The following is an 18316-nucleotide window of genomic DNA, read 5'->3' as shown; positions in this document are numbered from 1 at the left end:
TTAAAATAGAAGTAATTAAAAATTATGCGCAAATGCCACCCTATCCACAAGTTGCCCAGTCAGGTCTAAGTGATGAGATTAGAACCAAGGCTTCTCTAGAGGACACCCTCCTCCTCTTCCTCCTCCAGACCACATGTCATTCTTTCTCTAGATATAGCCCCCGTCTCTGGCCAGCTCACTTCTGCGCCTGGTGCTTTTACGCACCCAGCAACCTTGTTCTGAGCAATTAAATAGGCCTCTGTATGCCAAGGGCGCAAATCCCTTTGCTTCTCTCCGCCCCGCACGGCAACTGACTGTTTGACCTTGCGACGGTTCTGTACGGTGGGGGTGTCCAAGAATAAATGGCAACGCGCGCGCGCTGCCAGTGCATTTTTCTTGTTCTTATTGGCCGAGCTACCTAATGCCGTCCGCCACAACACAGATCTCCAAAACGCCCCGTTAGGGGTGGAGGGTGGAGCAAATACTCTGCTAGGGCGCATTGGTCCCACGCGACACAACAGCAGAACATACCCCTGAGTACAAACGGTGGAGATGGTTCTGTTTTCTCACTATCCAAAACAAAGAAACGAAGGTACAAAACAAAACCATCCAACATCACCACCTCCGACCCTGCAGTGCAGGATAAATCCGAAAGGGCACCCTAGATTTCTCCAACGGATCGCGCCAGGAAGGGATTAGAAACTGCCACATCCTCTGTTATTGACAGGAGTCAAATGGAGAAGAAAAACACAAGCGCTTAGTGCTTAAGCGGGTGGCGGATCTGGGCTGGGTTTTGTGCGCCAAAGGGCGCCCAGGTGGAAGGAGACGCGCTGGGGCTGGAACTGAACCGAGAGGCGCTCGGACCGAGGCAGCGGAAAGGCGGTGGCTGTGCTGCTGGTCTGGCCGCCGTCCCTTCCCTTCTCTCTCTTTTTTCCGTGCAAGCGTCTGTAATTGGACTGCAACTCCCCCCACGCACTCTACCCGCCCCCCCTTTTCCTCCTCCTTAAATTCCCCCCTGTCATTATATTGACTTTCGCTCCCTCGGATGATATTATCGAAATGAGTGAACCTCTCTGCTGATAGGGGCTGTCAAAAGGCTGAGACAGGAGGCCCCCAGCCTGGGGAAAGGAAAGAGGGGAGAGCGGGGGGTGTGAGAAGAAGGGGAAGGAAGGAAGGAAGGGGGGGGCGAGGAAACCCGTTGCATCAGCCAAGATAATTTGAAGTGAAATTTTCATTTTGACAGTAAAAGGGGGAGAGGAGGGAACACGGGGGGGAGAGAAACCAGCCTCTTCAATTTCGAGAAGGCTTTGCACCCGGGGGGGCGGGGCAGGGAGAGGATGGAGTGGGGAGAAAGGAGGGAGGGGGGGCATCTTACGGAAAGGCACGTCTTGGAGCTGAAAAGGGCAGAAGAACTCGAATTAGTTGTAATAGATAAAAAGGGCAAAAAATAAAGAGTCAAGGGTACTTGACAGTAATAGCGAAAAGTGGAGCCTCGGGGGAGATGGCTTTGCAGCCAGAGGCTGGGCCAAGAGGAATTTTAATGCCGTCTGGGCGGGCGGCTGCAGGGAAACGGACCCCGCGGACAGACAAAGCAGTCCGACGCAGTGAGGAGCCGGGGGACAGCGGCTCTGGGTTCGGGGGGAAAGCAAAGCAGGCAAGGGACCTCAAAAGATGGAGGGCTGGTGGGTGCGCAGGGGAGACGGAGGGAAAGCAGCTTCCTCCGCGCGCTAAACTGTGGCACTAGCTGTGCCCGCGCAGAGTAAGCCCGCGTGAGACTTTGAAAGACATCCCGCGAGAATTATTTCCTGTTATTAAGAAATCGCGTTTTGTGTTTTGTCAGGACTTATTTAGTTCCTCTCTCCTCAGCAACCCCAGCCATTTAATTTTCCAGCACTCCTCCAGCCAGGCAATAATAGATAAGGACATTAAAAAGAGTTTCGAAACGTGAAATGTGGAGAGAATCAGCTAACTTCAAATATCTCAGGATTTTATTTTATTTTTTGTTTTCTTTCTTTAAAAAAAACAAAACGACTTGATGCTAACGTTTCTCAGCCACTTTTATAGCTTCCCTCCTCCCCCGTTCCTTTATTTTTACGCGCGGAATTTTGGAATGGGCGATTAAATAGAGACTTGCTGTTATTACTTTGTGGGTTTGATTGTTTTATCCTTAAAAACAATGCGAGCAAATAGGTGAAGAAAGGCTGGAACCCTCTTCTCCAGTCCCGTGAATTTCAAGAGAGTGAAAGCTGTTCTGAAACGAACTGAAACGAACAGGACAACTTTCCCTCCCGTCACCAACAATATGAAAAGGTTTCCGAATGGATAATTTCTCAGGACAACGCAGCAGAGTATAGGAATCCACACACACACACCCCGCCGCCAGTGTACAGAATAAGTCCAATGGCACAATACATAATTTTTGATTTTGCCCTCCCTGTAAATAAAACAACTTATAATAAACGGGGCTAGAGTACGCGGGGAGGTTCTCTTGCGCAAACCGCGTCGAAATGAGCAGGATCTGCGACCCAACGAAACTGACTGCGGGGGGGCCTTTCTCCCAAGCGGCACTCCTGGGGGGGGGGCAAGCCTTGCGCGCAATCCTGCGCTTGCCTGGCGGTGCCCGCGCAGGAGAACTTCCTCGCGGATTGCGTTCAGATCACCCAGCGCCGTGCGCTCCCCTCCCCCCCCCCCGGCAGCCCCCAGCAAATCCGCATCAGGCTCTGCGAGAAATTAATCTCGAGCGAGCCTGGATCAATACATCTCGTACATACCGACAGCGTTACATACAAATGAAAACCCAACACCCTGCATCTACCTGGAGGCGAAAAAGCCACCGGAAATTGGGGACTCTCTCTAAACACACACACACACACACACACACACACACAGCACTGGGGAGAAGAATCGGGGCGGGGAGGGTGGCGGGGAGGGGTGGCATTTCTGGGCTTGCAAGGCAGCGCCTCTGTCGCGCACTGGGCCGTGGCAAATTCCCAGCCTCCGCGGAGAGGAGGGGAAATTAACATGGCCTTTTTACATAGGGCCCAAATAAAACTGTAATCAGCGGCGCGTTACATTTCATTAAGAGACTTTGACAGCAGCAGCAGCGGCGGCTGGAGCTTCAGTCTCGACAAGGGAGCCGGAGAAAGGGAAAAGGCGAGGGGGAGGGAAGGAGAGAGAGAGAGAGAGAGAGAGAGAGAGAGAGAGAGAGAGAGAGAGAGAGAGAGAGAGAGAGAGAGAGAGAGACTGGGGGCTCTCCGGGTCGGAGTCATAAGATAATTCCTTAAGCTCCATTAACAACTGTTAGCCGCAGGAAATGGGCTCCCTGAAAACATCTTCAAATCTAAAAGCTTTATCGACCTCGCAAACCTCGGCTGATGATGGGTCTATTTCTTTCTCTCTTGTCTTTTCTCCTTTTTTTTAGGGGGGGGGGGAAGAGACTTAAGAGGCGAGAGAGCCGTCCAGGAAAGCAAATAGGCTTTGACACAACGCCTTCTTAACTGGAGAGAGAGAGGGGGGGAAGCGGGCCAAACGAGACCTTAAATGATATTTAAAAGGCAGCCAATTAAGATTTCAAATGATTGTCTCCTGAGATCATGCATGCGATTAATGTCACCTGCTCCTTTCTTCTCGGCCTCGTCTTTTCCCCACGCATGCATGCAAAATCGCGAGTCGGGGCAGAGCGCTGCCTCTTTCGCCTCGCCACGTCCAGGCAGGGGCTGCGCTGGCGAAGAAAGCAGAGATATGAAAGGCTTCAAGCAAAACGCTTAGGCTTCTGTTCTGCTCTAAGTCACCAATGCCTCTGTTTTCTTAGTCACTTTAATAAATGGGTCGTTTAAGTGGTTGAGTGGATTACGATCCACGATCCTGGGCAAATTTGTCTGAAGTCCCTCTTACACACACACACAGAGGCAGATCTTTAAATATAAATATGTGTGTACATTAACCAGAAGGAAAAGGGGTTGTAGCTGTTATAACTAGTTACAGGTATCTGTTATCAGCAATGACCTAAGTACAAAAATCGTAAATAATAATAATAATAATAATAATAATAATAATTTACTTGTACCCTGCCCATCTGACTGGATTGCCTCAGCCACTCTGGGCGGCTTCCAACATATATAAAAACATCATGAAACATAAAACATTAAAAAGCTATGGACTATGATGAAGAAAAAGCTCTTTTGCGGCAGGCAGTCAAGTGTTTATGTTGCTAATGAAAAAACAGCTTAAAGAAAGCATCAAGGTGGCTGGGGGGAGACCCTCATTGTGCTCCCACCCCCATCTCTCTCTGAAAAAAAATGCTTGGTGTCTGTCTATCATTCACCTTCCTTTTTTTAACTGATTCCAGTGCAAGGGGCTTCATCAGCTCCTCTCCCTGTAGACCAACGGGAAATGACAAAAAACCAGACTATCCAAAACTTTGTGAAGAAAAACTTAAAATGCTTGGGAGCCCCAGATAACAGCGAGAGCTTAAAGGTAAAGGGACCCCTGACCATTAGGTCCAGTCGTGGCCGACTCTGGGGTTGTGGCGCTCATCTCGCTTTACCGGCTGAGCAGTGGCGTAGCGTGGGGGGTGCAGGGGGGCCGGCCACACCAGGCGCAACATCTGGGGGTTAGGGTTAGGGGGCGCAAATCCACGGGTTAGGGGATGCAAATTACTTGCCTTGCCCCGGGTGCTGACAACCCACGCTATGCCGCTGCGGCCGAGTGAGCTTCCGGGTCATGTGGCCAGCATGACTAAGCCGCTTCTGGCGAACCAGAGCAGCGCATGAAATGCTGTTTACCTTCCCGCCGGAGTGGTACCTATTTATCTACTTGCACTTTGATGTGCTTTCGAACTGCTAGGTGGGCAGGAGCTGGGACCGAGCAACAGGAGCTCACCTCGTCGCGGGGATTCGAACCGCCAACCTTCTGATCGGCAAGACCTAGGCTCTGTTGGTCTAACCCACAGCGCCACCCGAGTCCCTTCAGCGAGAGCTTACTTTCAAGTTAATGGCCACAGCCCAAGACAGAGTCATGTGCTGAAGTCCCACTGATTTCAATGGGATATGGGTACCCAACTGTGCCCGAATGTACATGTGTATCAATAATCCAGGTGTCAGAGATATGGATAGTTTTTGGCAGGTTTTGGACGGGTCCTTCTTGCATGCTTTCCATAGGCATCTGGTTGGCCACTGTGAGAATAAGATGTTGGACATGTTGAGTCTTCAGCCTGATCTAGAAGGGCTTTTCTTATGTTCTTAGATTTACTACCCAGAGATTTTTCTAATCCTTGAAAGAAGAAGAAAATTAAATATCCACTGTGTGAAGAAGTATTCCCTTTGGTCAGTCCTGAACCAGCTGCCAATGAGCTTCGAAGAGTGACATCTCTCCCACCCCCAAAAAAGGTTCTAAGGCTGTGAGAGAGGGAGAGAGAAAAATGACCTGCTACTGAGTACCAAATAATCTTCTTTAACAATCCTAATTCATGTAACCTTCACAGATATTTTAATAATCAGATACACGGGCGCACAGAACGGCCAGCATCCCATTTCCATGAATTGCTATGAAAAATGCATTTGAGCAGGTGTGTTGTCTTGTAAATGCTTTTATTGAAATTCTTTGCGAGATACGTAAACAAGTAGAGCAATGTAAAACAAACCACCGCCACACTGCAGTATCTAAAACATAAAGAAACAATTACATCAATGAGTGGGTCAAGAGATCATTATCAGGACTTTCAACTAAAATAAATACAGCATACATAGTGTTTTCCCTTTTTTACCTTTTTAATTTTGTTCGCTATGCCAAAGACCAACAGTGCTTTGAAACTGAATCAAGCCAGATAGATCTGGCTGATCTGAGCTAGGCAATGTTACTCATGAAGCCTGAAACAGTCCCAACCTAGGCATAAGATCCCCCCATCCCCCATAAATATATAGATAGTTGTATGTGGAAGTGAAGCAGGCTGTAAAAGGTGTACATGTCCAGTAGAATATATATTAGCTTGCCAACAAAGGTCCATATAGTTAAAGCTATGGTTTTCCCAGTAGTGATGTATGGAAGTGAGAGCTGGACCATAAAGAAGGCTGATCGCCGAAGAATGGATGCTTTTGAATTCTGGTGCTGGAGGAGACTCTTGAGAGTCCCATGGACTGCAAGAAGATCAAACCTACCCATTCTGAAGGAAATCAGCCCTGAGTGCTCACTGGAAGGACAGATCCTGAAGCTGAGGCTCCAGTACTTTGGCCACCTCATGAAAAGAGAAGACTCCCTGGAAAAGACCCTGATGTTGGGAAAGATGGAGGGCACAAGGAGAAGGGGACGACAGAGGATGAGATGGTTGGACAGTGTTCTCGAAGCTACCAGCATAAGTTTGACCAAACTGCGGGAGGCAGTGGAAGACAGGAGTGCCTGGTGTGCTCTGGTCCATGGGGTCACGAAGAGTCGGATGCGACTAAACAGCAACAATATATTAGCTGCTTTTCAGCACAGCAGCATATGAAAACCATGGAAAGTCTGGCCACAGCTCAGTGGTAGCAGAATTTTCTTGACATTATATATATATATATATATTCAAACCCCAGCACCTTAAATTTAATGGCATGGGTGGAGCCGAAGGCTGGGAAAGAGCTAGTTTTGGGCTTGGTGGCTCAACAGTGGGGTTCAGCATGTCACCTCGGCCCATTCGTAATCATATGTCAGTGGTGGGAAAGTCAACCCACTGAGATAGGAAAGACCATAGATGAGTTAAGTAGATGTTGGAAGCAACGCTTAGTTCCAAGAGATATTTTTAGAACCAGGGGATTAACATTTCAAGAGCACACAGGCACATACCAAAATAGTTCTGAAAACAATTTCTCAAAAGCAGTACCACGGGCTTCATTGCATTTTTACTAAAGGTAAAGGGACCCCTGACCATTAGGTCCAGTCGTGGCCAACTCTGGGGCTGCGGTGCTCATCTTGCTTTATTGGCCGAGGGAGCTGGCGTACAGCTTCCGTGTCATGTGTCCAGTGTCAGCATCGCCCTTGAGCCAGTGTCACCAACTGGACTCATCCACGTCAGCCCCGACTGGGCTAGGCGAGCTGGGTAGCACTTCCAGAGACCACCTTCTGCCTAGGAACAGGTCAAAGTGCTGTGGACTCACAACTTAGAGTTGTGAGCACCGGATTCACTTCCACAAGTAGACAGTTGTCACACAGCACAGTATAGCAGAGTCTAGCAGAGTATATAAACGACTAGGAGAGCAGCTCTGTAGAATATCTTCTTTATTCTATCTACAACTACTATACAACTATATACAGAGCTTAATGAGGTCTAAGCATAAAGAATGCTGCACTGCACTGAGTGTCTGCAGCTGCTCTTAGCAGCAACCTTTTCTATACACACGATCTCTAACACTCAGTCTCTCTCTCTCCAACACACTGCCTGCCTGCCTGCCTGCCTGCCTGCCTGCCTGCCTGACTGACTGACTCTTTGCTGGAGTAGAATAAGTAGATAGCAGAACACGCCTCCTCCTCTCTGGAGAGTCAGCAGAGATCATCAGGAGATTCTTGGATATGGGAGGGGTGAAATCTCCTCATCCAGCATGACTAAGCCTCTTTTGGCAAACCAGAGCAGCACATGGAAGCGCCGTTTACCTTCCTGCCAGAGTGGTACCTATTTATCTACTTGCACTTTGACGTGCTTTCGAACTGCTAGGTTGGCAGGAGCAGGGACCGAGAAACGGGAGCTCACCCCGTCACGGGGATTTGAACCGCCGACCTTCTGATTGACAAGTCCTAGGCTCTGTGGTTTAACCCACGACGCCACCCGCGTCCCTCGTTTTTACTACTGGATCCTAAATACAGTCATTTGGAATCCCACTGATCCCAGAGGAACTTCTGCACACACATTTTAGGTTGCAAGCTGCCCTGTGATCTTTGGATGAAGGTCAGTAGGCTATACAGTGGTACCTCGGGTTACAGGTGCTTCAGGTTACAGACTCCGCTAACCCAGAAATAGTATCTCGAGTTAAGAACTTTGCTTCAGGATGAGAACAGAAATTGCACAGCGGCAGTGCAGCGGCAGCAGGAGGCCCCATTAGCTAAAGTGGTACCTCATGTTAAGAACACTTTCAGGTTAAGAATGGACCTCCAGAATGAATTAACTCGAGGTACAACTGTATACATAAATGAATGAATAGACTGACATAATTTTGTTCCTTCACCAGTCTGCAGCCTGCCTTTCTTCAAAGGACCTCACAACAATGTGCGGGGGGGGGCTGTTTGGGGGCTTATATTCCGTTTCACAGCAGCCCTGTGAGGTAGATGAAGCTGAGAGGCAACTGGCCTAAGTTAACTTCACAACAAGGCAGCGATCTGGGCAAGTCTTCCACTATCCACTACAGCACCATAGCAATTAAGTCTCCACATTTACTAACCCCCCCCCCAAAAAAACTCAGTCCACCTAAAGTTTGAGAGCTTCCAGAGCAAGGATGTGTTTGAATCCTTCCCCTGAGGTGCCTCAAATCAGTGAAAAAGTGCCCAACTGGACCTAATATTTGGGGTTGTGTTTTAGTATTAAGCCACTCCATATTGTTGAGTGAATTGTCAGGGATTCTAAACTCATAAGCAACAGAAGGAATACCAGTCCTAGTAGCTTGTTTCAGTTGTTCTCAGCACTGCCTATCGGATCCAAAGTCTGCCCGAGTGATTTTATTTTGGTTTATTATTTTTTTGGGTTACGACCAGGCAATATTGTTCCTCTTTGCCTAGTGTTATTGCAATTCAGATTTTCACATTTTAATGATCACCTTCATTTATTCTTTTTCATTTCTTGCTGATATGTTCAAAATGCTCAATTATTATTATTTTAAGTTGCTGTTGGTTTGGGGGTTTTTTACTGTAAGCTGCTTGGAAGTGGATATTTCTAAAGGCAGGGTGGAATTTATTAAAATAAATTATATTCACAATTGCATTACCATCTAAACTCACATGTCAAAAATGGCATATCTAAAGCAGTACAGTATGTGCACTTCAAACAAGAACAAAAAAATTCAAACATTTGGCAGGAAGGCAAAGTTTGTTGCAATCAGAATGATGAATTTTTCACACATTATACAAACATTATAGGAATGGGTGGTGTACAGCGTAGAATTATGGAACACAACAAAAACCATATAACCATAAAACAGTAAACATAACACAATTATAATCTAATCTGATGGTGTGCATGCAATATTACTGATCAGGATTTTTACAAATTCCATCTATGGGGAAATACACAACATTTCCTGGGGGGAAACCCACTTAATTATCTACAGCATATGAAAAAAACTTTGTCTTTAGATGTGAGATCCATCATCTATGAACCATATTCCCCCTCCCACCCAGTTGCCCCCTGCCACTACAATCTGGGGCTACACCACCTTCAGTGAAGTAGCTTTTGTACAATCCAGGCAGTTGCTACATCAGCATGGCTGTTGCAAAATGTGCAGGATGTCAATAGATTTATTTACATCATGCCATCAAATCAATTTGTTTCCATTCCTTTAATCATTCAATATGGAGCTTCAGAACACATGTGCAATCAGGGTCATTATTTTTCTTCTCATCAACTATATTTTCAGTGTGTGTGTGTGTGTGTGTAAAACTATACTATGTAACTTAGGCCTAGGTTACAGAAACACCAGACATAGTGGTAAAGCTGTATCTGGACTGTACCAGTGGCAACGCTGGCCTGTGATGGTTCATAGGTAAAGGTAAAGGGACCCCTGACCATTAGGTCCAGTCGTGGCCGACTCTGGGGTTGCGGTGCTCATCTCGCTTTATTGGCCAAGGGAGCCGGCGTACAGTTTCTGGGTCATGTGGCCAGCATGACTAAGCCGCTTCTGGCGAACCAGAGCAGCGCACGGAAACTCTGTTTACCTTCCCGCCAGAGTGGTACCTATTTATCTACTTGCACTTTGATGTGCTTTCGAACTGCTTGGTTGGTAGGAGCTGGGACTGAGCAACGGGAGCTCACCCCGTTGCGGGGATTCGAACTGCAGACCTTCTGATCGGCAAGTCCTAGGCTCTGTGGTTTAACCCACAGCTCCACCCGTGTCCTGTGATGGTTCATATCTCTCACCAATAGAGAAAAATGACAACAGGGGGGAAATGTCTTATTAAGGAGAATTCTAAACTAAGAACCTTTCTCCCTGTCATCTGTTTGCTTATGTACATACTGCTGGATCCATCCATCAACCTCTGATTCAGAAGGATTGGGTCCGGCATCACTTTTGCTGCATGTGTGTGCCAGTATCCAAACTCAGCAGAGTTACATCTCAACGCAGCTCCTTCCTTGGAAACGTCTTTGGGGTTGAAGGTACACACAGTACGCAATAAACACTCATGGGCACCATAAAGATTCAGTCAAGTGTCGAGGTTTACTTGACAGCCCTAAATGGCCTCGGTCTAGTATACCTGAAGGAGCGTCTCCACCCCCATCATTCTGCCCGGACGCTGAGGTCCAGCGCCGAGGGCCTTCTGGCGGTTCCCTCATTGCGAGAAGCAAAGCTACAGGGAACCAGGCAGAGGGCCTTCTCGGTAGTGGCGCCCACCCTGTGGAACGCCCTTCCAGCAGATGTCAAAGCGATAAACAACTACCTGACATTCAGAAGACATCTTAAGGCAGCCCTGTTCAGGGAAGTTTTTAATGTGTGATATTTTATTGTATTTTTGGTTTTTATGGAAGCTGCCCAGAGTGGCTGGGGAGGCCCAGCCAGATGGGCAGGGTATAAATAATAAATTATTATTATTATTATTATTATTATTATTATTATTGACAGGAATAAAAGCATATTTGCAGCAAATATATACAGACATTCCCCACTGCCGTGTCAAGGCATGCTGAGAGTCCAAAAAGAGTTGAAGACTCTCTCTCTTCATTTCTCACCGCAAGATGCAAGCGAGAGACTTACAACAAGTTATAACTGTGGGGATGTTCAGGGAGGCAGGAGAGGATACATTGTTTATTAATATCCTTCCTAACTTGTGCTAGCAAGTTCCTTTACTTATCAGAGTTCACATTCCCCTTTTACATGCACAGCAGATAGCTGGCTGCAGGCTTGTATAAGCCTCTGACTATACGCAATTTAATCTGGCTTGTCCAGATTGAAACGTGTTCTAATATTTTCCCGGTAAGACCCCTTTGAATCCCTCCTAAAAGAATAAAGACACCACAGTCTTATTCATAAGTAAATAAAAGTTTACTTACATTAGGCAGAGCACAGTGTGATCCCTGAAGGCAGACTTAGTTACAAAGTATACACATTTGGATCTACCCCATATGGAGGAATACCCGGTAATCCCAGTGACTTCAGGCTAGCAGTCCTGCAGTTCACACGAGGAAAGGAAGAGGGAGAAAAGTCAAAAAGAAGGAAGTGTGCTGCATGCCTTGCCCTTTTTGTTACCTGGGCAGGTAAGGTCACACCCACCGCATGCAAGAGGAAGGATGCTCCAGGCCAGGAGAAAACAGGAAGTTTTTGACTGGCTGGACCAAACACTCCTCCTCATGTCTTCTCTAGGAAAACAAGGAATGTTGTACTTGACTGCTACTTATGTATCACATCCCACAACAAGTTACACAGAACCATTGTTACCAGTACTTCCTGTCACACTGCGCATGTCCAAAGTACAGTTCCCACAGAAAACGTCCTTGCATCTCAGCCTTCCGCTGCTTCTGGAAACTTTTTCCTCTGTTCTTCTCTGTTTCGGGAACAAATTATTCTCACACAGAGAAAGAAAATATCCAACACATACAGGGGAACATTCAAACAATCTCACACAGTCTAGAAGCAGTTTTAGTCCCACAGAGATTGTTCTGAAGAACTTCATGTTACACATATTACTGGGTTACAGATAGGTAGCCGTGTTGGTCTGCCATAGTCAAAACAAAACAAAAATTCCTTCCAGTAGCACCTTAAAGACCAACTAAGTTAGTTCTTGGTATGAGCTTTTGTGTGCATGCACACGAAAGCTCATACCAAGAACTAACTTAGTTGGTCTTTAAGGTGCTACTGGAAGGAAATTTTTTTTTTTATATTACTGGGTGTGTTTGAAGCAGGGCTGGAGTGGGGATTCTGTCACCCTCCAGATCTTATTGGACTACATATCCCATAACCCTTGACCACTGGCTATGCTGACTGCGACTGATGGGAGTTGGAGTCCAGCAACATCCATCACAGCCTCTCACATCCATTTTTAAAGCATGCTCGCAGTTTCTCTTCACTGCCCTGAAAAGCCCCTTATTCTCAAAAACAATTTTTGGACAGGGAATGTAGGATTGTTTCAGGCACACAATTCTGTCCTTTAAAAAAGAAGAAGAAGAAAGGTTAAACCACACCCCAACATATATTTTACTTATTTTCTGTGAACAGAGCTCAGGAAATATGAACAATTCACACAAATTTGGAAGAAGTTACTAAATCTGCTGCCCCCAGACCAGCATCTCTGGTTGAGGATGAGAGTCTTGTGTGCTGAGAATGTTTTTTCTCTCTCTCTCAGTGATACCACTTTATTTAATTTCCTTAAGCTGCCAAATAATTATTGATTTCACTTCAGGGGTCAATAGGTCTCCAGCTGAAATCAATTGGAGTTTTGCCAATTAATTTCTCTGAAGCAGAACCAGATACTGTGTCTTTACAATTTGTTTTCTCTGTGAAATATTGATGTTAATCGTGCAGATTTCAAAAGAGATAAACAGCGCAATCTGTTGTATATACATTCATGGTAAACCTCATGAGTTCAATGGGGATTACTCTCAAGAAACTGGGTATAGGATTACAGTCATGTTGCCTTAAAAAGCCCTAGTTATAACACAAGGCACTTTTGTGCTGGCACCTTAAATAATGTTCATATTTAAAATTTGAAATGTTACAATTCAGCACATTATTTCCCTGACTACTTGACTGAAACGGATCGTTTAAAAAACCACCCACAACTATACTAAACTAGATGGCTTGTACTTTCTCCCCACCTGCAATATAGATGACAGGGAGATGGGTTTTAGCCTGGCTATTATCACCACCATCAATGTATGAATTGCCTTTCATATAAATTTCTAGACAATTTGCAATTGCTCAATAAAAACTAAAACAGGTTTGCATTTGACATGGTATGGTAAGTCTTTTCTTTTCTTTTCTGAAACAATGCTTATTGTTTCAGAAATGCTTATCTTACTAAGCCGTCAGCATTCAGAACGGTCCCTGTATTGAAGTTTTGGCAAAGAACTGATTCATTTACAGGTTGTTGTTGTTTAGTCGTTTAGTCGTGTCCGACTCTTCATGACCCCATGGACCAGAGCACGCCAGGCACTTCTGTCTTCCACTGCCTCCCAAAGTTTGGTCAAACTCATGCTGGTATCTTCGAGAACACTATCCAACCATCTCGTCCTCCGTCATCCCCTTCTCCTTGTGCCCTCCATCTTTCCCAACATCAGGGTCTTTTCCAGGGAGTCTTCTCTTCTCATGAGGTGGCCAAAGTACAGTATTGGAGCCTCAGCTTCAGGATCTGTCCTTCCAGTGAGCACTGAGGGCTGATTTCCTTCAGAATGGATAGGTTTGATCTTCTTGCAGTCCATGGGACTCTCAAGAGTCTCTCAAGACTCTCAAGAGTCATTTACAGGTAAAGTTAATATAAAGGCCGACGATGAATCAACAAGACCTTCAATGTTTGATAGACGGACTTATGGTGTAATAAGGACCAAAGATTATAACTACTTTCCATTTGATCTGCAGATGAAGAAGTCATAAAACAAAACCCACTGGGTTAGAAATCGACAGTACATAATCCGGTTTGAATCAATGACAAAAACGTGCACAGAGTTGAATGTCCTCTTGCATCTGTTCATTTTACTAGCACAATCTGGTATGTTTGTGCTTTGCTTTAAAGTAGCAGATACCTGGATCTGCCCGTAGAATTAGGTTATCTATGGAGAAGAGGCGATTAACAACTGGGAATTTAATCAATATTTTTTTTGTTTATAAAAGTATTTATATACCACTGTACCATAAAATATACCACAGCGGTTTACAACAGTACAAAAACATAAAAACCAAACAATATCATCATAAAAAAGTTTTAAAGAAGTTAAAAGTTAAATAAATTGTAAACAGCAAACTCTTAAATGCCTGCATAGGCCTGGCAGAAGAGAAAAGTTTTCAGCAGAAATTTAAAAGTTAGCCCAGAAAGTGCCCCCAAATCTCTATTGGCGGGGTGTTCCACAGGACAGCGCCGATGACAATGAAGACTCGGCTTCTTGTTGTTGTCACATGAGCCTCACCAACTTGGGGAATGACTGAAAATGCTCCTGCAGATTATCTCAGTGATATCAGAGCAGAAACATAAGGGTTCTGGGGATTTCTGAGGTATCCTGGACCCAGGTTGTTCAGGGCTTTGTAAATCAATACAAGATAGTCTGTGGAGGGCCCAGAGATGGAACAAAGATAAAGTCCCGACCGGAGACGAATGGCTGCTGAAGATGATGGACTATGCCAAAATGGCGAAAATGACCAGGAAAATCAGAAACCAGGAAGAGAGAAACTTTAATAAGGAATGGGAGAGATGTACACATTATCAAAGAGAACATTGTAAACAACTGAAAACTTTGGCAGGATTTGAGTAACACTTGTAATGTATTATAAACGAAGGTAAAAATGGATTGCTTAAAGAAAAATAGAGAAAATATGTGATACAGTTTAAAAAGATTGAAAATGGAAACCATGGAGAGAAGTCTAAGGATTCAGGGAATCCTAAATATTGATGATTATTGTCTAATGTTTGAATCTAAATGTGTAGTGTAAAACTGAATAAAAAAGATTTTTTTAAAAGATTCTGGAAACTCCCAAGGGCCCCTAGGCAGCATCTCTAGTAAACATGTATGAAATAAATATCACAAAAGCCTCAGCTTTGTATTCTACATGCATATTAATGCTGCATATGCAATGTATATTTAAAGCACATTTAAAGAACACAACTTGCCCCCAAAGAATCCCAAGAACTGCAGCTTATCTCTCACAGAACTACAATTCCCAGCATCCTTAATCTACAGTTCCCAGTATTTTGAGGGGGGGAGGCAGTCTATAAAATGTGTGTTCATGTGTAGCTCTACAGTACAAACATGCTAGTTTAACAGGCCTTCTCCCAAAGAACCCTGGGAATGGTAGTTTGGTGGACTGCTAAGAATTCTCTATGAAAAATCCCTTCCCATCCTTGTGAATTTACAATGGGCACAATCTTGCCAGCTTCGCATTTCAAAACCCCCTTTATTCTTATGGAAGGACAATGCACATCTTAAATAAATCATTTGCGCAGAAATTAACGAGGCCCTGGAATGTTTACCTTCGCCTGGATCAAGCCCAGTGAAGATGTTCCAGATCTTAATCAAATTTCAGGTCCTTGCAGCGATGTTTACTAAGTAGCCTCTATTTTCATCTGGGCTTGTTTGTTGGTTTCATCTTACGGTGCCCTAGGATTCCAAGATCATTGGCTGCTCTGGTTACGATTACACTTATCCACAATTAAAGCATTTGCTTAACTATCGCCTACTGAAATCAATTAAACCTTCAATGCTTAACTTTGGCTGTGTCGTGTCCTTAAATTTGCTTGAGAAATTGCCACCAACACTCTGTATTTATTTTATTTATTAGGGCACCCTCTAGCCATGTTCTCAAAGCACCTTAAAACCAACTCTGTTTAGATCTATTGCTATTCCACCGCTGGCACATCTAGAGCACTCATTTTTTTCAGATCAGGGAGGTAACAATGGGAAATGCTGTGGAATTATTGATTTAGAGGCACTTACGTTAGCCAAGAGATACTATCTGTTGTTTTGGTAAAAACACAGCTGGGAGGAATTACTGGTACTACAAGCATAAACATGAAGAAAATGACATACTTTCCCAACTAGTTCCAACCTCGAGGAAAAGGGCTTGATTGCCGCAGCCAGGAAGTGACAGAAACGAAACACGAAGAATGCATAATGACAGGGAAGATCACTCGCTCCGAGGTTCTGCCCAGAGCTATGTGTACCCTGACCTAAATTTTTTAAAAAAATAAATCCTGCACCCAGGCAATCCAAATCGTGCACCAATAAAATCTGAATACTGTAACCTCTTGCACAAATGCATCCATTTCATTGTCACAATTTCTGTGAGTGGAAATAAATGACAGACTCCATTCTACTCAGTTTGAGACAACACAGAAAGATGGTGATGTGGGATGGAGCCAAGGGGGGAAATGTGATAAATAATTTTAGCTCACAAACCAGCAGCTTCATCTTCTGAAATAATCTGCAAAATGGGTCTTTATACCTTTTGGGACTTCCGAAACCAAATTCATACATGCCAGATTTTGGAAGATTTGAGGTCTTACCTGGGAGATATGGAATTGCTGTCTCTCCATGCCTTTTGGCCCCTGCTCCTTTATTATTATTTATTAAATTTATTTAAAGTAGTGGAGCCTCAGCTTCAGGATCTGTCCTTCCAGTGAGCACTCAGGGCTGATTTCCTTAAGAATGGATAGGTTGGATCTTCTTGCAGTCCATGGGACTCTCAAGAGTCTCCTCCAGCACCAGAATTCAAAAGCATCAATTCTTCGGCCTTCTTTATGGTCCAGCTCTCACTTCCATTTATCACTACTGGGAAAACCATGGCTTTAACTATACAGACCTTTGTCGGCAAGGTGATGTCTCTGCTTTTTAAGATGCTGTCTAGGTTTGAGACTCCAGTACTTTGGCCACCTCATGAGAAGAGAAGGCTCCTTGGAAAAGACCCTGATGTTGGGAAAGATGGAGGGCACAAGGAGAAGGGGACGACAGAGGACGAGATGGTTGGACAGTGTTCTCGAAGCTACAAACATGAGTTTGACCAAACTACGGGAGGCAGTGGAAGACAGGATTGCCTGGCGTGCTCTGGTCCAGGGGGTCACGAAGAGTCGGACACGACTAAACGACAACAACAACACATTTTCAGACACAATGAATACTTTCTGCATATGTGCATCTCATTAATACAGCATCAATGATTTACTCTTTTGTTGAAAACAAATGTGAAAAGAGGCTACAACTGGACTCCAAGCCTGTTTCACTTGGGATCCTCTTGACAATTTTCACCACCATGTCTCGGAGGAATGTAGACCTCACGGTCAACAACTAATGTATTTCTGCTGGTTTCGTTTGCCTCATGCGATTACCTTAAAAGATCCTTTGCCACATGTCATCTTAATCCTTAGAGTATCCTAGAAGAAGATGAGCAGACTACTTAAGCAAGCTTTGTAAATGTATGCGCCTGTCCATATGTATCAAAGTATACAGCTGCGCTCTGGTTTATGTCACATTTAAGTCCATTAAAAATACATGCATCCTTCTGAATTTAGTCCGATCCAAAATGTGCTACTTTGCTATCCGATATTGCCTTACACACATATGCACACATCTTGGAACACTCTGCATGGAAGATGGGTATTAAAACAACAGGGAGCTTAGGTGAACAGATAAACACGAATGGCAAACATTCATTATAGAACAGTTTTCTGCTGGGACTGCAGCACAACAACCCAGAATCCTCTGGGGGAACCAGGTGACACTGCAGGACCAATCCTGCCCCACTGACAGATATAAAGTTCATAGATCTGCTACTTTCCCTCCTTCTGGACAGGAGGCTACCAATTTCTCCCTCTGTGCCATCATCAGATTGCTGAGTTGTAGTTCCTGATGCCTGATCTAACCCATGATGCCCTTTTCTGAATGGTAACAGCTCTCCAGGTCTCCAGCAGTCTTTCACCATCATATGCCACCTAATCCTTTTAACCAGAGATTCCTGGAAATAGGATCCAGGAACTTTTGCATGTTCTACCGCTGAGCTATGGCCCTTCCCTGCATATACTGATAATGTGAACAGGCCTCTTTGGTTTCACCACATGAACTAAGAATGCACGCTGTTCCTTTCAATGGGACTTGCATGGGAGAATTTCCTGCTGAATGATGCTCCTTATTAATCCATTTCTATGTTTAGCGTGGGGTTGTTTTGATTTGATTTTCTGCTTCTAAGTGGTTGTAGCCAATGGCTGAAAGAAATACATTCCTAACCAAATTGAATGAATATTCCCAAGTGCTTTTTTAAAACACATGGCAACACCTCGTGGCACAGAGTCATATGCCTTACGTAAGCAACATGTTTTATAGGAGTTGTCTTGAATCCAAATAACAAAACCAAACCTGTTCAACAAGACCTAATTTCCATCCATATAGTAACTGTAGAGAAGCAGTAATTAATTTTCCTTTCTTTAAAACTTGATTGATTGAGCCTTGTATCAGATCTTCCATTGGTGGGAAGAA

This window comes from Podarcis melisellensis, assembly GCF_964234715.1.
Source record: "Podarcis melisellensis genome assembly, chromosome: 7".
Classification (NCBI taxonomy): Eukaryota; Metazoa; Chordata; class Lepidosauria; order Squamata; family Lacertidae; genus Podarcis; species Podarcis melisellensis.
The sequence above is the reverse complement of the archived record's forward strand: the minus strand, read 5'-3'. Positions refer to the sequence as shown.